Source organism: Geotrypetes seraphini, chromosome 1 (genome assembly GCF_902459505.1).
Source record: "Geotrypetes seraphini chromosome 1, aGeoSer1.1, whole genome shotgun sequence".
NCBI classification, from domain to species: Eukaryota; Metazoa; Chordata; class Amphibia; order Gymnophiona; family Dermophiidae; genus Geotrypetes; species Geotrypetes seraphini.
In genome coordinates, this window is record NC_047084.1 from 530,398,109 (window position 1) to 530,418,551 (window position 20,443).

At 41.4% G+C, this 20,443-nt stretch overlaps 2 long non-coding RNA genes across 3 annotated transcripts in view; one reads left to right on the forward strand and one right to left on the reverse strand.

Moving 5' to 3' along the window:
- Positions 1-20,443, reverse strand: part of LOC117352554 — a 109,208-nt gene that overhangs the window by 36,743 nt on the left and 52,022 nt on the right. For both annotated transcript variants that reach the window (XR_004537721.1, XR_004537720.1), the window contains exon 2: positions 4,410-4,491. This is a non-coding gene — a long non-coding RNA (uncharacterized LOC117352554). The remainder of the gene's footprint in view (positions 1-4,409; positions 4,492-20,443) is intronic.
- LOC117352555 lies at positions 170-2,292 on the forward strand. Its single transcript, XR_004537722.1, has 2 exons — positions 170-214; positions 1,991-2,292. It is a non-coding gene; the product is annotated as an uncharacterized LOC117352555 (long non-coding RNA).

The window sequence follows — 20,443 nt, forward strand, 5'->3', positions numbered from 1 at the left end:
TGTTTCTTGGGAATTAATTATCCTTTGTCCTTCTCCCATATTAAAAAAAATAAATGATTGTAACCTAGAGCCCCCTTCTGTGTGTTCTGAGTTGACAAGTAAACATGTATTTCATCATTCATCATCTGCAGTAATTTTCTTTCTTTTTTTTTTTTAATTTAATTCCTGTCAGAGCTGAAAAATCCAAGTTCGCAAAGATAAGAAGATCCAAATGGTAATAAAGCCTTGATTGCCGTTAGTTTTCAAGGACCAATCACGTCAAAGAATGATACTCATCTGGGTTGTTGTATCCTTCTGCACAAAGATGCTCATTATATTGACAGACACTTGCGTGTATACTTATGAAGGGAATTTTAAAAAATAAAATTCTGGAATCTCTCGTGGTACACCTGGAATCTCTTTGGGGCACACAGTTTGAGAGACACTGTTTTATAGAATTTGATGTGGGTTTTGTAAGGATGATCAGTTAAAAAGGTCTTCTTGAAGTGGGCTACATATAAGTTGGTGATTTCAGGGGCCATCGTTGCCCCCATAATGGTGCCTCTTATTTGCTGATTAAAAAAAAACATCTTGAAAGATGAAATAATTTGGGGTTAATGCAATAATGGCAAAGGAAAGTATCAAAAAGTTGGGTATCCTTCGTACAGTACTACATCCTTTAAGTGTTTGTTCTATATTACTGACGGCTTCTATTTGTGGAATGCTGGTGTAAAGTACATCGGTGTCTATCGTAACCATTAAAATATCAGAAAAATCACCATCAAAATTGACTAATAATTTGATCATGTGGCCTGAATTTCTAACATAGAGTCAATGAGGGGGGATTTAGGGGTGCAAAAAGTAGTTCACAAAGATGGAGAGTGGTTCGAGTACTGAACCATTGGCTGACATAATAGGCCTTCTTAGAGGATTAGTGATTGATTTGTGTGTTTTTGGTATAGTATATAACATAGGAATGACAAGTATTTTAACTATAAGAAACTCTCTTTCTTTAGATATAAGATAACCTCCTCATGTACCTCCTCATGCCCCTTATTTTCCCATGTGTCTAATTTTGCCATTTTTTTCTTGTCTTCTCATTTAACACCACCCCCTTTTACTAAGCTGTGATAGAGGTTTCTACCTTTGCCTGGAGCGCTAAATGTGCCAGCGCTCAGAATTACTATGAGCATTGGAGCAGCATCAGAGCATTTGGCACCCCGAGCCGCAGTAAAAACTATATCACGGCTTAGTAAAAGAGGGCCTTAGGTACTTATATGTGCTAACAACATTGTTCTATAGTTTGTTTTTTTTTTTTATCTCACTGTACCATGTTTTAATATGTTTAATATGCTCTTCACTTCAGGCAAAGTACAGTCAATATATAAGAGAATCCCAATCAAATAATATTAAATAAATTTTGTGATTATAAGTATTAAATGTTACTTCATTAGAAAAAGAGGTATTATCAATGTCACACTCAGTCTATTCTCTACCAGCTTTACATGAAAAACACTTTCCCCTAGAGGTTTTTAGCACAGGCTGGTGACATAAGTGCTCCGATGCTCATAGGAATTCTGTGAGTGTCAGAGAATTTACCGTACCAGCCTGCGCTAAACACCTCTAGTGCAGCTTGATAAAAGGTAGATTTCAATTTATATTGACTTATTTGATCACTTTTTATTTTTATTTTTTTCTATTTGTGTTTTAAATTGATTTTTTTAAATTTAATTTCTATTTCATGTTAGCCATATTTAATTTTCCCCCTCTTTTAGAAAAGCCGGCGACATGGTCTGGCGCAATAAATGCTCTGACGCCCCTAGGAACTGGATGGGCTCTGGAGCATTTGCTGCATGGAACTCAACTGCGCAGCTTTGTAAAAGGGGGCCTTAATGTGGGCATTTTTCGTATCTACTCATGTTTTTTTTGTTCTTTTCACATTCATTGTCCTCTGAAGATATATCTGAGTAAGGTTTACTTAATTTTTTTGTTCTGAATATGTCCTTTTTAGATATTGTGAGCATCCCATGAAGCAGGCTCGTTTGAACCGAAGCATGGACCATGTCGAGTCTAGTTGTTTTATATCAATAAAGACTCACTGGAGCAATTATCTTTCTCACTGGAAAATATTTGAGGACATTTCTACAGTTGTATCCTTTTAGTTCCATCCCCACTTTTTGTTTATTGGCATGGGGACTTGGTTCTTTGTTTTGTTTTCTGTGCAAATTTAACTTCTTCATAGGTGTTATTTTATCTAAAACTGATTGCAACGATTCCACTCTACTAATAAATCTATTAAAACACCCACCATTAGACACAGATGATTGAGTTTGTGAATGAAAGTTTCCAAGTTTATTATTTCTTTGATATACCATCTATCAAAATTTATCTAGACAATTTACAATCAATAAAAATATTTTAAAACAAAAATAAAAACAGTATCCATATATGACAATTAAGCAACTGTGGAAGATTGGGGGGGGGGGGTGTTACAGAAACTGTACAAAACTAACATGCCAGGAGGGGAAGAACAAGAGGTGGTTAGGGACTGGGCATCCCTCCTGCTGCAATTGTTACGGGGGAGAGGGGACAGGTTGCTTGGGACACTGAGCTGATCATAGCAGCCACGACCAGCTCAGTGGCCCGATCCTGAACTTATACTTGTTTTGACTTTGTCTATGTCAAAACGTATAGATTCTGTCCAGGCAACCTGTCAAACTTTTGATTATCATTGCAGGATGACTAAGTCCTGCCTACCTCACGCCCTAACCACTCCTTGAAAAATGTCCCTTTTCACTCTGGGCACACAGCAGCAGTGAAAAGGCCTAAGCTGCTTAAACATCTAAAACTCATTTTGATTATTGGCACTTGGATGACCTGTCCTTTTGATCATCCAAATGCCGATTTAGGCTGGTTTTTAGACATTTTCATTTTGATTATGATCCCCCATAGTTTTCACAAAAAAAATAAAAACCATCAGAAGTGAACCAAGGTTGAGCATTTATTCAAAAGCACCATAAAATACAAGACTCGACACTGGATGAACCTCTGATAACCCTCCCCCAACATCCTCTCTTCCGGCCTTGCATGGAAACCGGGAGCATGTTCACTTTAAGACCATCCCCCCAACCTCTGTCCTATCCTAGTATTCGGTAAATACAGGCATAATACTTTGCTGTGATGGCATCAACTAATTCCTCTTGAGTTTAAGAGTTTCAGTAGCACACAACAGAGGGATTTGTAAGAACCTATGACTTCTGAGGCAGGCTATAGATGCCAAAAAACACCCCGTCTTAAATCTTGAATTTTATGGTCCTTTTGAATAATAAATACTCAACCTTGGTTCACATCTGATGCTTTTTTTTTTTTTTTGGAAGATCATTTGTCCAGCCTAAATTTAGGTACCAGCTTATAGAATTGCCTTTAACTGCTTTACCCCTTCACAAAACTGGATTTAAAAAACATTGTCATCAAACATGCTCTTTTAACACTGATAGATTCTGTAGTAGTACTCTATAAAACAGATACGAGGTGCTCCTCCTGTCTTTAGATCCTATGAAAGCATGTGACTTGGTCCATTATCCTATATTCGTACTACCTCGACAATTAGAATTAGGTATTTCAGGAACAGTGCAATCCTGGTTTTGCTCATATTTACTAAACAGAAAGTTTCAGGTTATCTGGTTTAATTCATTTTCAGTACTCAGAACTTTTCCTGTGGAGTGCCTCAGAGATTCATCCTCAGACTCATTCTTTTTAATAGTTTTCTATCCCCTCTAGCACTGTTTTCAATCAACTGAGATTATTTTTTATATTTATACTGATGACATTCAGCTGTTGTTCCCCTTGCAATCTTTAACAGCACAGGCAATCTCTGAGTGCAGATTGGCTTATGGCCAATGGGTTAAAATTGAACACCTCTATAAAATTGCTGTGTTTTCCCCTAGTGTATATGGTATTTTAACCAGAGAACTGATTAAAATTATTGGCGTTATCGTGGACAATTATGTTATGTTTTCTACACATCTTAATAATAGTGTAGAAGTCATACTTCATATTATGGCAAATTCAAGCTTTCTGTCCACTCTTTAATGTTCAGTCACTTTGGTTGCTAACTCATTCTTTGGTAATGTCACAATTAGACTATTGCAATTCTATCCTTCAAGGCTTATCCCAGAATCAGCTCAGAAAATTGCAAATTATACAAAATAGTGCAGTGAAATGATTTTACGTAGCAAAGAAATACAACAGTGTATTACCATTTCTTATAAATGAACAGTAGTTTCCTGTCTTTTACGAGTATTGTATATTATTTAAAATCCTATAATTGGCTCATCCTGTTTGAACCTCTTAGTCCATATATCCCAACATGTGTCCATCACTGAGCTCAGCAACATTTATTATCCCTTCTCATCTACAGATTCACTCACATTCTTCCAGGTCCTCTTGCTTCAATGTTGTTGCTCCTGCTCTATGGAACTCGCTCCCTTGGATCTTCATTAAGAGCTGCCCCTTTAAGAAATGTTAAACCTATTATATTACTCAAACATTCCCCTCTAGGAAACAGAGAGATAAAATACAATACACTTGTGCAAGACCCTTCACAGCAATCTCACATTTTATCATTGTCTTTCTTCACAGTCCCTGCCTTCCTTTTGTTTCTTGGGAATTAATTATCTTTTGTTCTCCCATATTAAAAAATAAAATGATTATAACCTAGATCCCCCTTCTGTGTGTTCTGAGTTTATTTCCCCTCAGAGGCTACTATTTTATTGTAAGCTGCTTAAATATATTTCTTTTTAAAATATTTGTGGTATATTAAATAAAATTGAAATGTGAAACGTGCGCATGCTTTCCATGTCTAATGCAGCTTAAAATGGCCTACTACAGGACATGTTCATGTGCCCTCTGGTTACTGCTGAATTAACATGTGATAATCTGGGGGTGTTCCGCCACTTATTTCTGTCAGATGGGATGATCAGTGACACTCAGAAAAGCACACAGACAATATAAATGCATAGACAATAATCCTTTATTATATATATATATATATATATATATATATATATATATATATATATATATATATATATATATATATATATATATATATATATATATATATATATATAAGAATAGAATAACTTCACCGTAATCCCAGGCATCACCATCCTTCACAATCGGGAACCCCTTTTGATTAATAGATGGGTAGGTCGCAAGACTGCCCTGTGCAACGAGATGGATTCTAATTCTGAGGGAAAGTCCTGTTTCTTATATAGGGTGAGAACTGCTGAGTCCATGGTTACACAAGCTGGATTTCTGCTTCCCTATCTATGACAGTTCATGGTTATACCAGCTGGATTTCTACTTCCCTAACTACGACTCAGACACACCTGGTTTTACTGTTCTTGGTTTCTGTTATGTCAGGATAGCAAGCAAGCAGATGGTTTTGCTGGTTTTACAGTTCTTTTGCTCTTTGTGTTGGCAACACCCAGGTCACATTCAGTCAGGAGGTCAGGATAGCAGATATGTAGACTTGAGGAGACATGTCACGTAGTATGCTGAGTTTCAGTTACCCCCTGGCCATAGGCATAACAGGGGGTAAAAGATTTTTTTCATTTTTCTGTGGAAGGGCACGTTAGGGGGTGGAGAGTGGGCATTCCTGTGCTAATCAGTTAGCTTGCCTGCATTACTGCATGCTAAGTGGTTAGTGAAGGATTATTGTGTGAGCTCTAATCCCTTTACTAAATACAGTAAGGGCTCCTTTTACAAAGGTGAGCTAGTGTTTTTAGCGCACGCACCGGATTAGTGCATGCTATATATAGCATGCGCTACCTGAAAAACTACTGCCTGCTCAAGTGGGGGTAGCGGCTAGCGCGTGTGGCATTTTAGCATGCACTATTCCATGTGTTAAGGCCCTAACGCACCTTTGCAAAAGGAGCCCTAAGTCTAGTACCGTATTTTCTCGCATATAACGTGCGCGTTATACGTGGTTTTTACAAACCGCACATACCCTTGCGCGTTATACGCGTGAGCGCGTTGTACAAATTTTTTTTTACATAGTTACCCCCCCCCCGATGCCCGATTCATCACCCGGAAAGAGCGCTCGCACTCCCACCCCGAAGGACTGCTCGCACCCCCACAGCCTCCCCCCTCCCCCATGGAGAAGCTGTCTACCTTGTTTCCGGATGCCAGCCCAGCTGCTTCCTCTGCCGGCGGTCCTGCCCCTTCTCAGAGCCCTGTGCTGCGCTGCTTCCTATTCAGGCGGTCCTGCCCTTTCTCTGACATCAGAGAAAGGGCGGGACCGCCGGAAGAAAAAGCAGCGCAGCAGGGCTCAGAGAAGGGGCGGGACCGCTGGCAGAAGAAACAGCTGGGCTCGTTTGCATCCGGATACAAGGTAGACAGCTTCTCCATGGGGGAGGGGGGGGAGGCTGTGGGGGTGCGAGCGGTCCTTCGGGGTGGAGGTGCGAGCGGTCCTTCAGGGTGGGGGTGCGGGTGCATGCGAGCGGTCCTTCGGGGTGGGGGTGCGAGCGGTCCTGCGGGGGGGGTGAATCGGACATCGGGGGGGCATCAGGCTTTCAGGGTAGGGACAGGACTTCAAGGGGGAGAGTCGGGGCGGGCGAAAAGAGAGTCGGGGTCTCCAGAGGAGAGTCGGGGCGGGCGAAAGGAGAGTCGGGCAGCATGCGCGGTATATGGGTGTGCGCGGTATATAAAAATTTCTGTACATAAATTTGTGGTTTTCGCGCGCTATACCCGTGTGCGCATTTTACATGGGTGCGCGTTAGCTACGTGAAAATACGGTAAGTGCTCATGTAGTCATTTTTTTTTAAATGGTCACGTGCTGATGGTAACATTAGCTCTTAGCAGTTCATGCAAGTGGAAAATTGTCCATTTTACTGCTCTGATAAAAAATGCCTTAGAACACAGGAAACACCTGCGTAAAGACATGCTAAAAGTCAGTTTTTGCTGCAGCTTAGTAAAAGGAAGTTGGGTGGCCTATTATACAGTAGAATTACCCAATGTACTGTGTTGCAAACATAGGGGCCCTTTTACTAAAGCTATTGAGCAGCGCAAGATAAATGCCAAACTTCCCACAGGAATAGAACGGGCAGCTCAGCATTTAGCTCGCGCTGCTTGGCAGCGCAGCTTGATAAAAGATGGGGTAAGTTAGGTGCCTGGATCGGCTAGGCGTGCTGATCTACAGTAGCTACCTATCTTTAGGCATCTTTTATAGAATCAGGGCCTTCCTGAAGTTCTGTTTCTTGCTAATGTTTTTCTAGGGTGTGGGAAACCTGATATGTTAAAAAAATCATTGGAAAACTAGAAGAGACTGAATTCATGAAAGAACCAGTGAGGGACGCTTTTATGCTTATTCTGCAGTCTAATTACTGCTTGTAGTAAACAATCTTCCCCCACAACTATGTAATAATGAACCACTGTAAAATATTGTTGCTAGAAAGGCGTGCGCTTGTCCCTTTCTAGATTTTATTGATGTACTGAAATTTATTCATGAAAAACATGAGCGCTCCTTAGGGGCTGTGTGTGCTGCAGGGCATATACTGGCAAACAGAAATATAAGGCACATTTTATTCCTCTTTAGAGAATGCAATTAATGCTGTATGGTGTAATGGCTCAAATATCCAGGAGGGGGCACTTATAGTATTTCCACTGTAATCATAAGAAAAACATGAGTCTACAGCAAAAGAGTGTACATATGATTAGCCTGGCATTTTTGGAAAGAGAATAAAACCAGACTTTCGATGTAAATATGTATGAATGGAGATGCCTTCATGGAAGTAGGAGTTTTCCTAACTATGAGGCCTTAAGTTTCCTATATGCCGATGATATGGTTATTGCAAAGCCTGAAAGTTAATAAACATGGTTAGAATAATTTGAGAATCTGTATTTTTTTAATGTCTATCATATCGTCGACCTGTAAATGTATATATAAAAAGATGTAGTCAAATGAGCTCGATTTCTCTGGAAACAAGCTTGCTTTCTATGTGGTAGCTTGACAACAGATTTGCAGAGATGAAGATTTCACTGTTGGGTGTCAAGTATCCATTGTCATTTTTTGTTTCATTTGAAGAAGTTTAATTAAAAGGATGTTGTCAGAGTTAGTGAAGGGGATTGGCTGACATGTTTTTAACAACCATAGTGCACCGGTGGTAATAATAATAATATGAAAACTGAAGTGATAGAAATTCAGCACTGACTCAGCAGCAGTGGTCAAGTCTCTCAGTTTGTAACTGGTTGCTGTTACATCACTGAAGCAGTGGAAAATAAAGCAGACATTAAGTTGTCCACAAAAATGTAATCTGTGATCATACATGTAACTGTGCCCATATATAATTAAATGTAAGGCCTCTTTCTAGTGTTAAGATATGAAAGTGAAGCGGTGCAGCACACTGTTTTAAGCTGAGTGGGAGTCCGCCATGTACAGTCCTGCCAGTGGGTGGTGCTGTTTCACTATCACATTTTCAGTAGTGAGGACAGGTAATCTCTGCAGGACTCCAGGGAACCTGCCTGTCTTTAGCCATTGAAAACACAGTAATGAAGCACCATCTCACATAAGCAGCAATGCTGTTGCAGGTCTCCTGCTCAGCTTAGAGCAGGGATCTCAAAGTCCCTCCTTGAGGACCGCAATCCAGTCAGGTTTTCAGGATTTCCCCAATGAATATGCATTGAAAGCAGTGCATGCATATAGATCTCATGCATATTCATTGGGGAAATCATGAAAACCCGACTAGATTGCAGCCCTCAAGGAGGGACTTAGAGATCCCTGGCTTAGAGGGAACAAGAGTGGGACACATTTCTTTACTACTATTTCTGTTTCAGCTGGTACCATTAAAGCCAAGAGTGGAAGGAAATTAGCACTCTAAAGTTGAATTTCCCATCTATTTTAATGAAACTTGCTAGTGGGCATCAGTAACAGTGGAAGCAACACTATGAGACAACAATAATGACATGAAGATCCAAGTCACCAAAAGAGAACAAGGAGCACTAACAGTGGCATGAAGACTGGAAGCCTATGTGAAAAGTAAGCACAAATAATGGAATAAAAAGCTCCAAGTTATGCGAGAAGGGTAATGTAGCATCAACATTGGCATGAAGACTGCAAATTCTCTGGGCATGGGGCAAAGAAGTACCAGCAGGGTCAGGCTAGGGTTGGAGTTTTATGGGGAAGCAAGTTTATCTGAAGAATGCATGAAATAGTAGGGTTACCAGATTTTACTTGCGTAAAATCCAGATCCATAGACCCACCCCCAGGACCGCCCAATTCCACCCATCCCCGGCCCGTTAGGCCCATGCCATGCCCCAGCCTCACCTCTAGCCTCGCCCCGTCAGCCTGTTCTTGCCAGTCAGTCAGGCATTTGTGCATGTGCAGATACCCCCTCCCGATGTGATCTGAAGAGGAAGGTTTTCAAAACTCAGACAAAGTGCCGGGTTTTGAAAAGCTGTCCGGACACCCGGACATGTCCTCTAAAAAGACAACATGTCTGGGTAAATCTGGATGTCTGGTAACCCTATGAAAGAGTTTGAGCGTCTCTACAGGCAAGTTGCCTAAGAAATATTGAATGCTGAAAGCCTAGTTTCTGTCACATTATCAGAAAGATCATGTGAAAGGATTTAGGACCCCTACTTTGAAATGAAGATGAGAAGGCAGCCTAAAGTTTTATCTGTTTTATTCCCATGTCACAATGGAGCTATTAATGAATAATTAAAAATACAGCTTCATGTAAAATCATTAAATAAACAGTGGCATGAGTACCCCAAGAAACTGGGAAATTCAAGATTCTGTGTTACAAACTCCAGCATATCATAGATAAAGACTATTTTGGAAGAATTAAAGCAGTTGTATTCCTAACAAAATGTATACAGTAGGTCTGATTTATAAATGTGGGTGTATATCTACTGATTTCCAGACTGACAAAACTCCACTAGATTTTTCAATGGCCATAGTCTCATACTTCTGCATCATACAGTGTTGAGCAGTGTGTTGCAATCTTTCCAGTTACTGAATATCATTTCCATTGTAAGGGATAGAAACAGGTTAAACATTATTTGGTTTTTGAAAGACATTGGGGCATCTATTGTAAGCCTATTTTATAAAGCCATCATAAGTGCCTACAAGCCTAATAGCTATATTAGGTCAAATGCTTTTTGCACACATTTACACTTGTCTGGAGTTGGTATATATAGTGCATATATACTCCTCCAATGTATCTGCGAATAAAGTATGCCTGTATATTGCAATTCTGCTTACATTCCGCTCAGAGTGTACTCTTGGGAAGGCGTTCACACAGATCCCTGGTATTCAGTAATACTGGGCACATCTTTAGTGAACGCCCTTCACCTGCCAATGCCTCTCCCTTAGCCAAGCCCCCTGTGGCAGCTCTCTCTTCTTTTATTTCCTTTCCTTCCTCCACCCCGGCATTTCTCTTTTCTCCCCCTCCATTCTCAGGCAGGCTGTCTGGTATCCACCCATCGCTCCCTTCCTTATCTGACTGGCTGGCATCTTTCCTTCACTCCCTATTTTGTCATCTATCCATCCATCTCTCTCCCTCCCTTCCTTCCATCCCTCCCTCCCTCCCTGCTCTGTCTGCCTGCCATCCTTCCTCTCCTCCTGTGATATGACGTCAACCTGACACCTCTGCACCCTATCTTATCATCCCTGATGGTCAAGTGGCTTCTTCAGGGGCAGGAAAGAACCCATGTTCTTTCCTGCCCCTGAAGAACATGTAATTCTTTCCTGCTCCTGCAGCTACTAAAGTCCTTGCTGCAAGTCTAAAGATTTTCATGATAGTTGCCAAGACTTCATGCACAAGAGGTTTTGGCAGCCATTTTGAAATCTTCAGAGCAGTGGCAGCTAAAGCAGTTGCAGGGGCAGGAAAGAGTTGGGCTCTTCCCTTCTCCCAACAAAGCCACTAGACCAATAAACTTGCATACTGACTTTTTTGCAGGCAATAGTTTAGTTTTATCAATTTTAAGTCCCGAGAAGAAGGAAAACTACATGTTATCAGCTAACTGAAGAATTGTATATGCCTCTTCTTCCTTCCAGCTGATTCTCCAATGCCAAAATGACTCTCAATTTCCAGTCTGGATGGATGGTACTGTAAGTTCATTAATATTAAAAGCAGGTTTTGATCACATAGGAGTTCTAATTGTGTCCCATGCTCTTGGCGGATTAGGTCCTCAAGGTTTCTATGTGGATCATTTTATTTCTATGTGGATTGGTTATACTGACTTGTGGACCTTTTAATTTTCAGTAAAGTCCATTTCAGGAACATCGTCACTCCACAGTGTTTTTTGGTTTCTTACAGATATCATTATCCAAGTCACATATGGGACACAACGGGAATTTCACTTAATAGCTTAGGCAGGCTAAGATATTTAAGGGAAAGGAGAAACAAATTAGCTCAGCTTAGACAGTTGCCATTGAGCACTCTCTACCACGTTTTTAACCTTGTATATTGTGTGTGCTTCATTAGACTCAATTTCCCAAGCAATAAATGAACACACCACACAATGTTTATTAATTATGACCACACATAACCTTAAATTATTGAATAATGACAAAATAAATTAGCATATAATACACCAAAACGCTAAACTTACCTTTTCCTCTTGTAGCTACTAAACACAGTTTGATGACTTCTCCCCCCCATCCCATCTATTGTTCCCTCTAAATCTGAGGGATCTACAGTGGCGTATGAAAGGGGGGATGGGGTGGGAGGGCGGTCCACCTCGGGTGCAGACTATAAGGGGGTGCTCCCGGGGTCAGAGCCATGGTCTGGGAACTTCACTGCTCTGCCGGTGTCAGGCCTTCCTCTCTGCCGGGTCCTGCCTTCGCGGAAGTGGGAGGAAACCATGACGCAAGCAGGGCAGTGAGTTAAGGCTGCCTGACAATGAGAGAATGTTCTACTTCTTGTCCTTGGACCTTCCCTCTGCCGCATCACTGATGACACAGCAGAGAGAAGCCCTGGCAGAGCAGGCAACAACAACAAAAAATCTCATGGGGAGGGGTCGGTCGGGTCCAGAGGTGCTGCACAAGGGGATGGGAGCAGGTGTGGCATTAGGACCCTGTAGCCCTGGGGGTCAGCATGCCTTTTCCTTTCTTTCAGAGTTGGCCTGCTATTGTCCTGTCCCACCCTGTCCTGCTGACAAACTGACCAAACAGCTGCCTGCGGTCTCCTCCATGCTTTCTTTCTGCTGTGGTCCAAGCCCAAGAGGAAATAGGAAGTTGCATCATTGGGGTCAGAGTGCGGCAGAAAGAACGCTTGGAGGAGGCCGCAGGCAGTGCTTTGGACAGTTCATCAGCGGGATGGGGAAGACAAGGCGACAGACTGGTGCCGAAAAAGGGGATAGGCAAGCCATGCCGGCCGAGGAAGCCCTCTGAACCAGCTAGCTTTGGATTTTTGCCAAGCCTTGGTGATCTAGATTGGCCACCGTGGAGATGGGCTACATGGACTACTGGTCTGACCCAGTAGGGCTATTCTTATGTTATGTTGGACCTTGGGATGGAGGTCTGGGGGAGGAAGGAAGAGAGAAATGTTAGGTCTTCGGGTGGAAGGGAGAGAGAGATGCAGCATCTCTTTTATTCAGCATCAAGAGGGTATGGAAGATGAACAGAAAAGAGAGGGAAAAATGCTAAACTATGGGGGTGGGAGAGAAGAAGAAGAAAAGATAGACCCAGGGGAGGGCAGAAAGGAAGAGAGGTGGAATAAGAAGATCCTAGAGGATTGGGAGAAAGGAATAGAGAGATATAGCCTGACAAAAGTGGTAAGAAGGAGGGGGATTTTGGAAATGATGCAGCCATGTGGAAGAGGTCATAAGGGGGATGACAAGAAGAAGAATGAGACAACAGTGAGAGAGAAGCAAGCACAGTGTTAGAAATGTCCACTCTTGTCCAATCTTCACTGGCTCCCAGTGATTTCCAGAATCCATTTCAAATGCTCCTGCCTGGCTTTTAAGATCATTCACGGCATCCTTCCTCCCCTAATCCCACTATCCTTTAACTCCTCAAGTCCTGACTCCACCACACCCGCCCAAAGATATAAACTATCCTTCCCCTCTCTACGTGATATTCTCTATTCAGGTAAACTGGGAAAATCTCTTTTCTTCAAAATCACAGGTCTCTGGACCGACCTTACTATCCCGTTGTGGAACCTGGGCTCTCTCCAACTATTCCGCAAGCAACTGAAAACTTGGCTCTTCTCTAACATGTAATTCTATTTTCCCCCTTACTCTTCCATTCTATATATAAGCTCATGTAAACCTTTTCCTTTATCTTCTTATATTTTAAGTTCTTGTAAACCGTGGAGAGGATGCGGTATATAAACTTAAGGTTTAGTTTAGTTTAGTAATGGGGAGTAGAGAGAAGGAAACAAGAGGCTGGGAAAGGAGTGGGATGGGAAATGGGAGAGCCAGAGCATGAAAAAAGGAGATGGAAAGTTTTTTAGGTAGCTGAAAAGAAAAAGAAGGGTGAAATTTGTGTGGATGGAAAGGCCGAAGAGAAAAAAGTACTTTCTGATGTTGCTCTTAGGTTTACCTCCTTGTAGCTTCATTTCATGTCCTTTAGTTCCACAACATCCTTGTCTTTGAACTACTACTACTACTATTATTTATTTATTTATTTATTTTATTTTTTATTTATTTATTCAATTTTCTATACCGTTCTCCCAGGGGAGCTCAGAACGGTTTACATGCATTTATTCAGGTACTCAAGCAGTTTTCCCTCTCTGTCCCGGCGGGCTCACAATCTATCTAATGTACCTGGGGCAATGGGGGGATTGAGTGACTTGCCCAGGGTCACAAGGAGCAGCGTGGGTTTGAACCCACAACCTCAGGGTGCTGAGGTTGGAGCTTTAACCACTGCGCCACACTCTATTTCTATAATTAATAGTAGTAGTACAATATTTGTTTGCACATTAATACCTTTCAAATATTTAAACATCCTTAGAATATCTCCCTTGTCTGTCCTTTCCTCTAGTGTATGCAGTTTAGCAACCAAACTGTTTATCTCAACAGCTGTTCTAAGCATCTGTCTATATGTCTCAACTGCACTTGCCCCCTTGGTTGCTCTCTGTACTGAATGTAAGGTATGAATCTTTGTCTTATAGATACCGGCTGTTGTCTCCTGAATCACTGACTCGCTGGTTGTGGCTGCGCACTCCCAATGCATTGGGTCATGTGACCCAAAACATACTGGCTGTTGTCTCCTGAAATCACTGACTCACTGCTCACTATGATCCCTTCGTACTCCTGATACATCGGGTCACGTGACTCAAAACATAAGCAGTTCATCCAGAATGCCCTCTACATAATACCTCTGCCCTAGTGGTGTCCCGCGCTGTCTCCAAAATTTCCCCTCACCAGTTTACTTCCTGGTCTATACCAACACAGGAACAGGACTCTCAGGTATGATGTCTAATTTAAAGACCCTCTTTTTCTCCTTTCTCTTATTTTCTGGAATTCATTCTCATTCTAAACTAGTCTATGCCATTCTACTTGGAGATAGCCTACCCACCCCCCATAATCAGAGGTCCCTATCACCTTTATACCTCACAGTACACTCCTTTAAAAATTCCTTTGAACTACTTTCTCTGTTCAGTACCTAGAAATCCTAAACTTATTACACCAACTGCATGATTTTAATTAGATTTAATAAATTACAGATCACTTAAATCAAAAACATCATCAATAAAAGATCTCATTCACTCCTCCCATCCCTACTGTCTATGCCTCATGGAGACTTAGCTCCGTTCTGGCAAATAAAATGTGATTTATCAATGTCTGCCACCTCGATACAATGCAATTTATCATTCACGACCCAACAGAAGGGGAGGAGGCTTAGCCTGCATTTTTCCAAACTTAGTTTCCTTTCAAGAACTCCCTCATCCCTTTCCTTACTCAGAGCACTTAACGCCAAGTTTCTTCTGCCTCACCCATTATATATTCTCCTTTTCTTCTGCCCCCCATCACTATCATCTGAACAGTGGACTCAATTTCAACTGTCCTTAATTAAAGTCACTATTAAATTCCCTAACAATCTCATCCTGGGGGATTTCAATACTCATGTTGACATTCCTACTAACCAATAAGCCTCTAATTTCCTTGCATTAATATCTGACCTAGATCTAACACAGCATGTGCCATTTCCCACTCACCAAGCAGGCCATACCTTAGCCTTAGTTCTAACCTCATGTCTTCTCCCTTACATTTACGCTGTACCTCAACCACCCCAGTCTCTTGGTCTGACTGTCTTATCGTACACGCCACCTTCCAACATAATCAGCCCCTCTTACAAGACAATATCACCCCGTAAGAAAGCATCCTAAATCTCATGTACCTTTTATCCTTCACAAAAAGATACCAACTTCTTGCCCTCAGATTCTACCATGTGATCACTGGAAGATTAGTCACAAATTTAGGAGAATTCTTTAAAAACAGCTTTAAGAACATAACTATCAAAATTCCACAGTCAACAATGATACAAAAGTGGATTCAGACTACTAAAATATTAGATTCGACAGGCCGAACATGCATGGTGAAAGGAACATTCCTCTTTAGCCAAGTAACTCTGTGACTCACCTTCAGCACTATAATTCTCTTATCAACAAAGCCAAATGACAATACTTCAGTACAGCCCCGGCGAATAATGTAGGGAGTTAGCGTTTTTGCTAAACCTTTGAACTGTTCTGCTTTCTCCGTCCCCGACCCTGATGTTGAAACGTGTCGGTGGGGATTGAGGCAGACCCGTTCTTAAGCTAAGTAACAAGTTTATATTTGCTTTTTGATAACTAAGTTAGTTGTTTCAATGCAGCACTCACACTTTATAAATTATTATGAATATCAATGAAAAGAATGTTCAATTAGAAGAATCACACGATACAAGGTTCCTATGAGGAAGGCTACCACATGATTTTACTGTGTGGCATTCTGAGGAACATAGTGTGAAAAAGTATAAGTACATTGGTGGCTATTAGAGCTTTGATGCTACAATATATTTGATATATCTGTGCACAACTAGAGATTTTGAGTGTTCAATACTTCAGTACACACATCTCTAAATCCTGCTAGAGATCTTTACTCATTTACAGATCTCTTACTAGCTACTCTTCATCATTAGCAGACACTTTAACACCCTCAAAAGATAGAATTGTTATTATCTACCTTCATCAACCACCAACAAACTAATCAACTTGGGCTGAAAGTTGAAATGCTTCCAATAATTAATAGTTTTTATTCTGTCCCACCAGGTGCAATTTCTTCTGACACTTCCGAACCGTAGACCACCACTGTGTATTCCAAATGGCACATTTTTCAGACCCAGACCCTATTTTCCATTTCTAAGATTTTCTCCTCCATGAGAGAACAACCTGTTATTTAGATCCCTTCCCCTCCTCCTGGATTAAACACCAGGTTTATGGCATGATTCCATTTGTTCTCTCCATGGTAAATTACAGTGTATCTTAATTCCAAAACTGAAAATACCATCTTTATTTCCCACTGCACCCAATAACTATAGTCCAATCTCCAACCTCTGCTGCTTTATCGATTAGACCATCTGGATTTCTTTTTAATTTTATTTTGCCATTTTATATTAGTACATGTATAACACTTGATAAAGAAAAATAGATCTTACATGAAAATTCAAAGAAATACCTAATTATATAGTAGGAATCTATTATATTAACCCCAAATGAAGGTAATTCTCAAAATTAGAGAGAGATAAGATTACAGCAAATAGTGGTTTCAACATAAGATGGGGTCGAAATCCTAGCACAGAAATGGTCATTACATCTGTTATTAGTGAAATACATTCCCTTCTAGACAGTAATCATATTGTGCTCATAATCTCACTTGATCCCTCTGTTGTTTTTGACTTGGTTAATCACACCCCTCTATCACGTCTTTCCGACCTAGGTCTTTCTGGAACACTTTTATCCTGGTTTTCATCATTTCTCCAAAATAGATCATTTAGAATTTTGTCTACCTCCTCTCCCATCTTCTCATTCATGAAGAAACTTACATGCGGTGTACCTCAAGTCTCTATCCTTTCAATCTCTTTCTCACTCCACTAGCAGTACTTATTCAAGAATCTGCAATGTGTCATCTGCATAAATATGGAAAGACATTCTCCTTTTATACCCTATAACCTATACCAATCCTGAACTTCAATCCCTACAGGATTGTCTCAATAAGATAGCTGGCTGGCTCTAATTGTCACCTAGTTCTCAACCCTGATAAAACAGTGGACTGTTAGCTCTCCAGCCACCTACCTCACCCTATAGGTCAACTTCCCCTTCTAGGCACTAAAATTGCTCAAGCTAATGCCTTCTGCCATCTTGGTATACTCTTTGATCCATAGATCTCAGCACTAAGAAAAACCTGCTTTTTTTTTTTTTTTACCTTGACAATTACATATAATCAGAAGTCTCTTTGATGCTGCCACATTTTCCACTCTTATTCTCATTCTTTTTACATCAAAGCTAGATTACTACAATATTGTTTACTCTGGGATCGCCCAAGGACTTTTATGCAAACTTCAAACTATTCAAAACTGAACATTTTTTGTCTTCTGTGTTGAGTAAACAGGTATACTCATGTCTCACCACTACTTAAGGAACACCACTGACTCCCAGTTCAGTCTTTTTGGCCATTAAAACTACACTATGGGCTACCTGATTACCTTCATTGTCTGACCATCTCATACACATTCTCTCAAATCCTCCATTCATTAAATGCCCATCAACTAGTTGTCCCCCTAACCCGATATGCTCACTTGGAATCCACAAGTTAGTCTGCCTTTTCTTTACTGCTCCAGCACTCTGGGACTCTCTGCCTCTTAATATTCAAAGAACCCAATCTCAAGAACATCAAAATCAAATTGGGATAGATAGGGATAAATACTTGAGTGCCTGAATATAAACTGCTTAGTCTATAAGCGGTATATAAATACTAAAAAAAATAAAAATAAAATAAGCATCTGAGTGAACAAGTAGTCCTTGGTGAGAACGACTGTTCTGTATGCCTCCTCCCCCCTCCCTATACCCTTTTTTGTCTCTGTGTCAAGATTGATTTGAAAATTACTTTGTTAGGAATTATACTTTCCTATTCAAACTACTGTAATTCCTTGTTCTCTTTCCAGTTTATTAGATTGCACACCCCCTTGCTCTGTTCAGTTCATTAAAGGTGGTATCTCAAGCCTTGAATAAATAAAATAAAATGCATAGTACTGGCATTATATTTATATTTGAATGCATATCTATTGATGTATGCCATTTGAACTATGCTGACACTGTATTTCTTATATCTGTATTGTGTGAATGCTCTAATATATTGTCTATTAAGGGATTTCATTTGTTCTGTGCTGACATCATAAATATCACTTGTGTTATATGAAAGTTCCTTCATTCTGCATATTATGATGTATCCTTTGTGCCCTGCTGACATTTATTACATTTCAGTTATGCGATTGTTGTTCTGGGCTGCTTTTTTTTTAATGGGGAAAATATTGAGCTGGACATGTGCTGACTTTAACATTGGATATCTGGTTCATGTGGAACCGGCTAACACATTGAGGGGCATAATTAAAAAAAAAAAATCAACATCTAACTACTAGATTCACTAAGCTCACCGATCAAGTCTCGACTACTTAGGGATCCCTTTGCAACCCGATTTTCCTCCAACCCGATTCACTAACCTCTGTCCTGATCATCATCCAAACCACGTATGCAAATGAGGGGGAATGGCATTCAAATGTAGGCGGGTAGCGATTCACTAAACAAATCTTTAACACTGATTGGGCTGGCTGAAACAACAAAAGAAGCGACTGCTGGGGTCCAGTCACTCACTGCTTTCCGACTGCATCTCCTGCTCTCTGCCTGGATTATCCTGCTCTCCTGCCCCGACTCTCCTCTCGCTGCCCTGCTCTCTGCCCCGACTAACCACCCTGCTCTATGCCCCGAATCTCTCCTGCTTGCCGCCCCACCACCCTGCTCTCGCCCCAAATCTCTTCTGCCTGCCGCCCTGACTCACCGCCATGCTCTTGCCCCGAATCTCTCCTGCCACCCCGACTCTCCTGTCCTTCCCCATACTATGAGCTCATGGTTTTAACCTGCGGGTGTAAAGCGGCTTAAAATCACGGGCTCGTGAAGAAAAAAAAAAAAAAAAAAAAAAGTTAAAAAAAAAAAAAGTTTGCTGCTCGGTAAGCATGTGCAGACCATCTACAGATGGTTTGCGCATGCGTTGGGATCGCTATTCAGTGATCTCTGCAGTTGGTTGGGGGTGTCGGGGTTTGTTGGCAGGAGGGTTTGGGCTCCCTCCTGCCGGTTTGCGAAAGTTTGGGGAGGGATCGCAATCGTTGCAGGAGAGATTAGGCATCTCTCCTGCCGTGATCATTGCGGTGGGCGGTGGGAAGGTTGTTGGGGATGCTGAGCTGATCACAGCTGCCGTGATTAGCGCAGCGCCCCCTATTCAGAACTTATACCTGTTTTGACTTGGTCTAAGTCAAAACGTGTGGAGGGGCCTAATCAAAAGATACATCTAAGTCCGTTTTGGGCCTAAGTCACTAGTTGCCCAAAGTCGGACATGGGAAAAGGTCCATTTTCGAAAAATACATCCAACATTTTATTTTCAAAAATCGTCTAACTACGTCCAGCTGTCTGATCGTCCAGACCGCTAAGTCATCTATCTTTATTCACCATTTTTTACCAAAATTTTGTCCGAGTCAAAAATGCCTAGATAAAGACCTTTTGGATGTGGGCGGGGTCAGCAAAGTGATGGACATTGCACCAGAGTAGTGAGGGTACCTTACAGGACACTGCTGTGAACTTCACAAAAAGGGCCACTTACACACATCTCACCACAACAACCTTATAGGTCATGGTGATACCTCCAAAACACCCCCCAGAACCGACTAGACCCACCCCAATAGCCCTTATGGCTGCAGGTGCCACTTATATGGCAATACATAAGTGTTTGGTTTTTTTTTTTGGAGGGTGCACATGTTTCACCATGCATGCAGTGGTTTGAGTGGCTTAAGGGACTGGGTCCTCCTCTCCATGGTTCACTAGCCCACCCCCCAGACCACGTAAGTCACCTCTGTGCAGCTCTACTAGGCTTTCCTATGCCAGGCTGCCAGGTGCTGATGTTTTGGAGGCAGATATGTAAAGTTGTTATTACGATTTTTATGGCAATGTTTGTGTGTGTGTTTGTGGGGGGGGGGGGGGGTGTCCAGTGATCACTGGGGGAGTGTGTAGGGGTCAGTACTTTGTCCCTGCAGTGGTTATCTGGTCACTTTGGATACCTTATTGCAACTTAGACCTGGTTTTAGATGGCCTAAGTCACAATGTTCAAGTTCCGTCTAGGCAATGTTAAACTTTTGGTTATACATGCAGTACGACTAAGTCTAGGACAGCCCACGTCCCGCCCAAATCCTGCCCTAAAATGCCCCTTT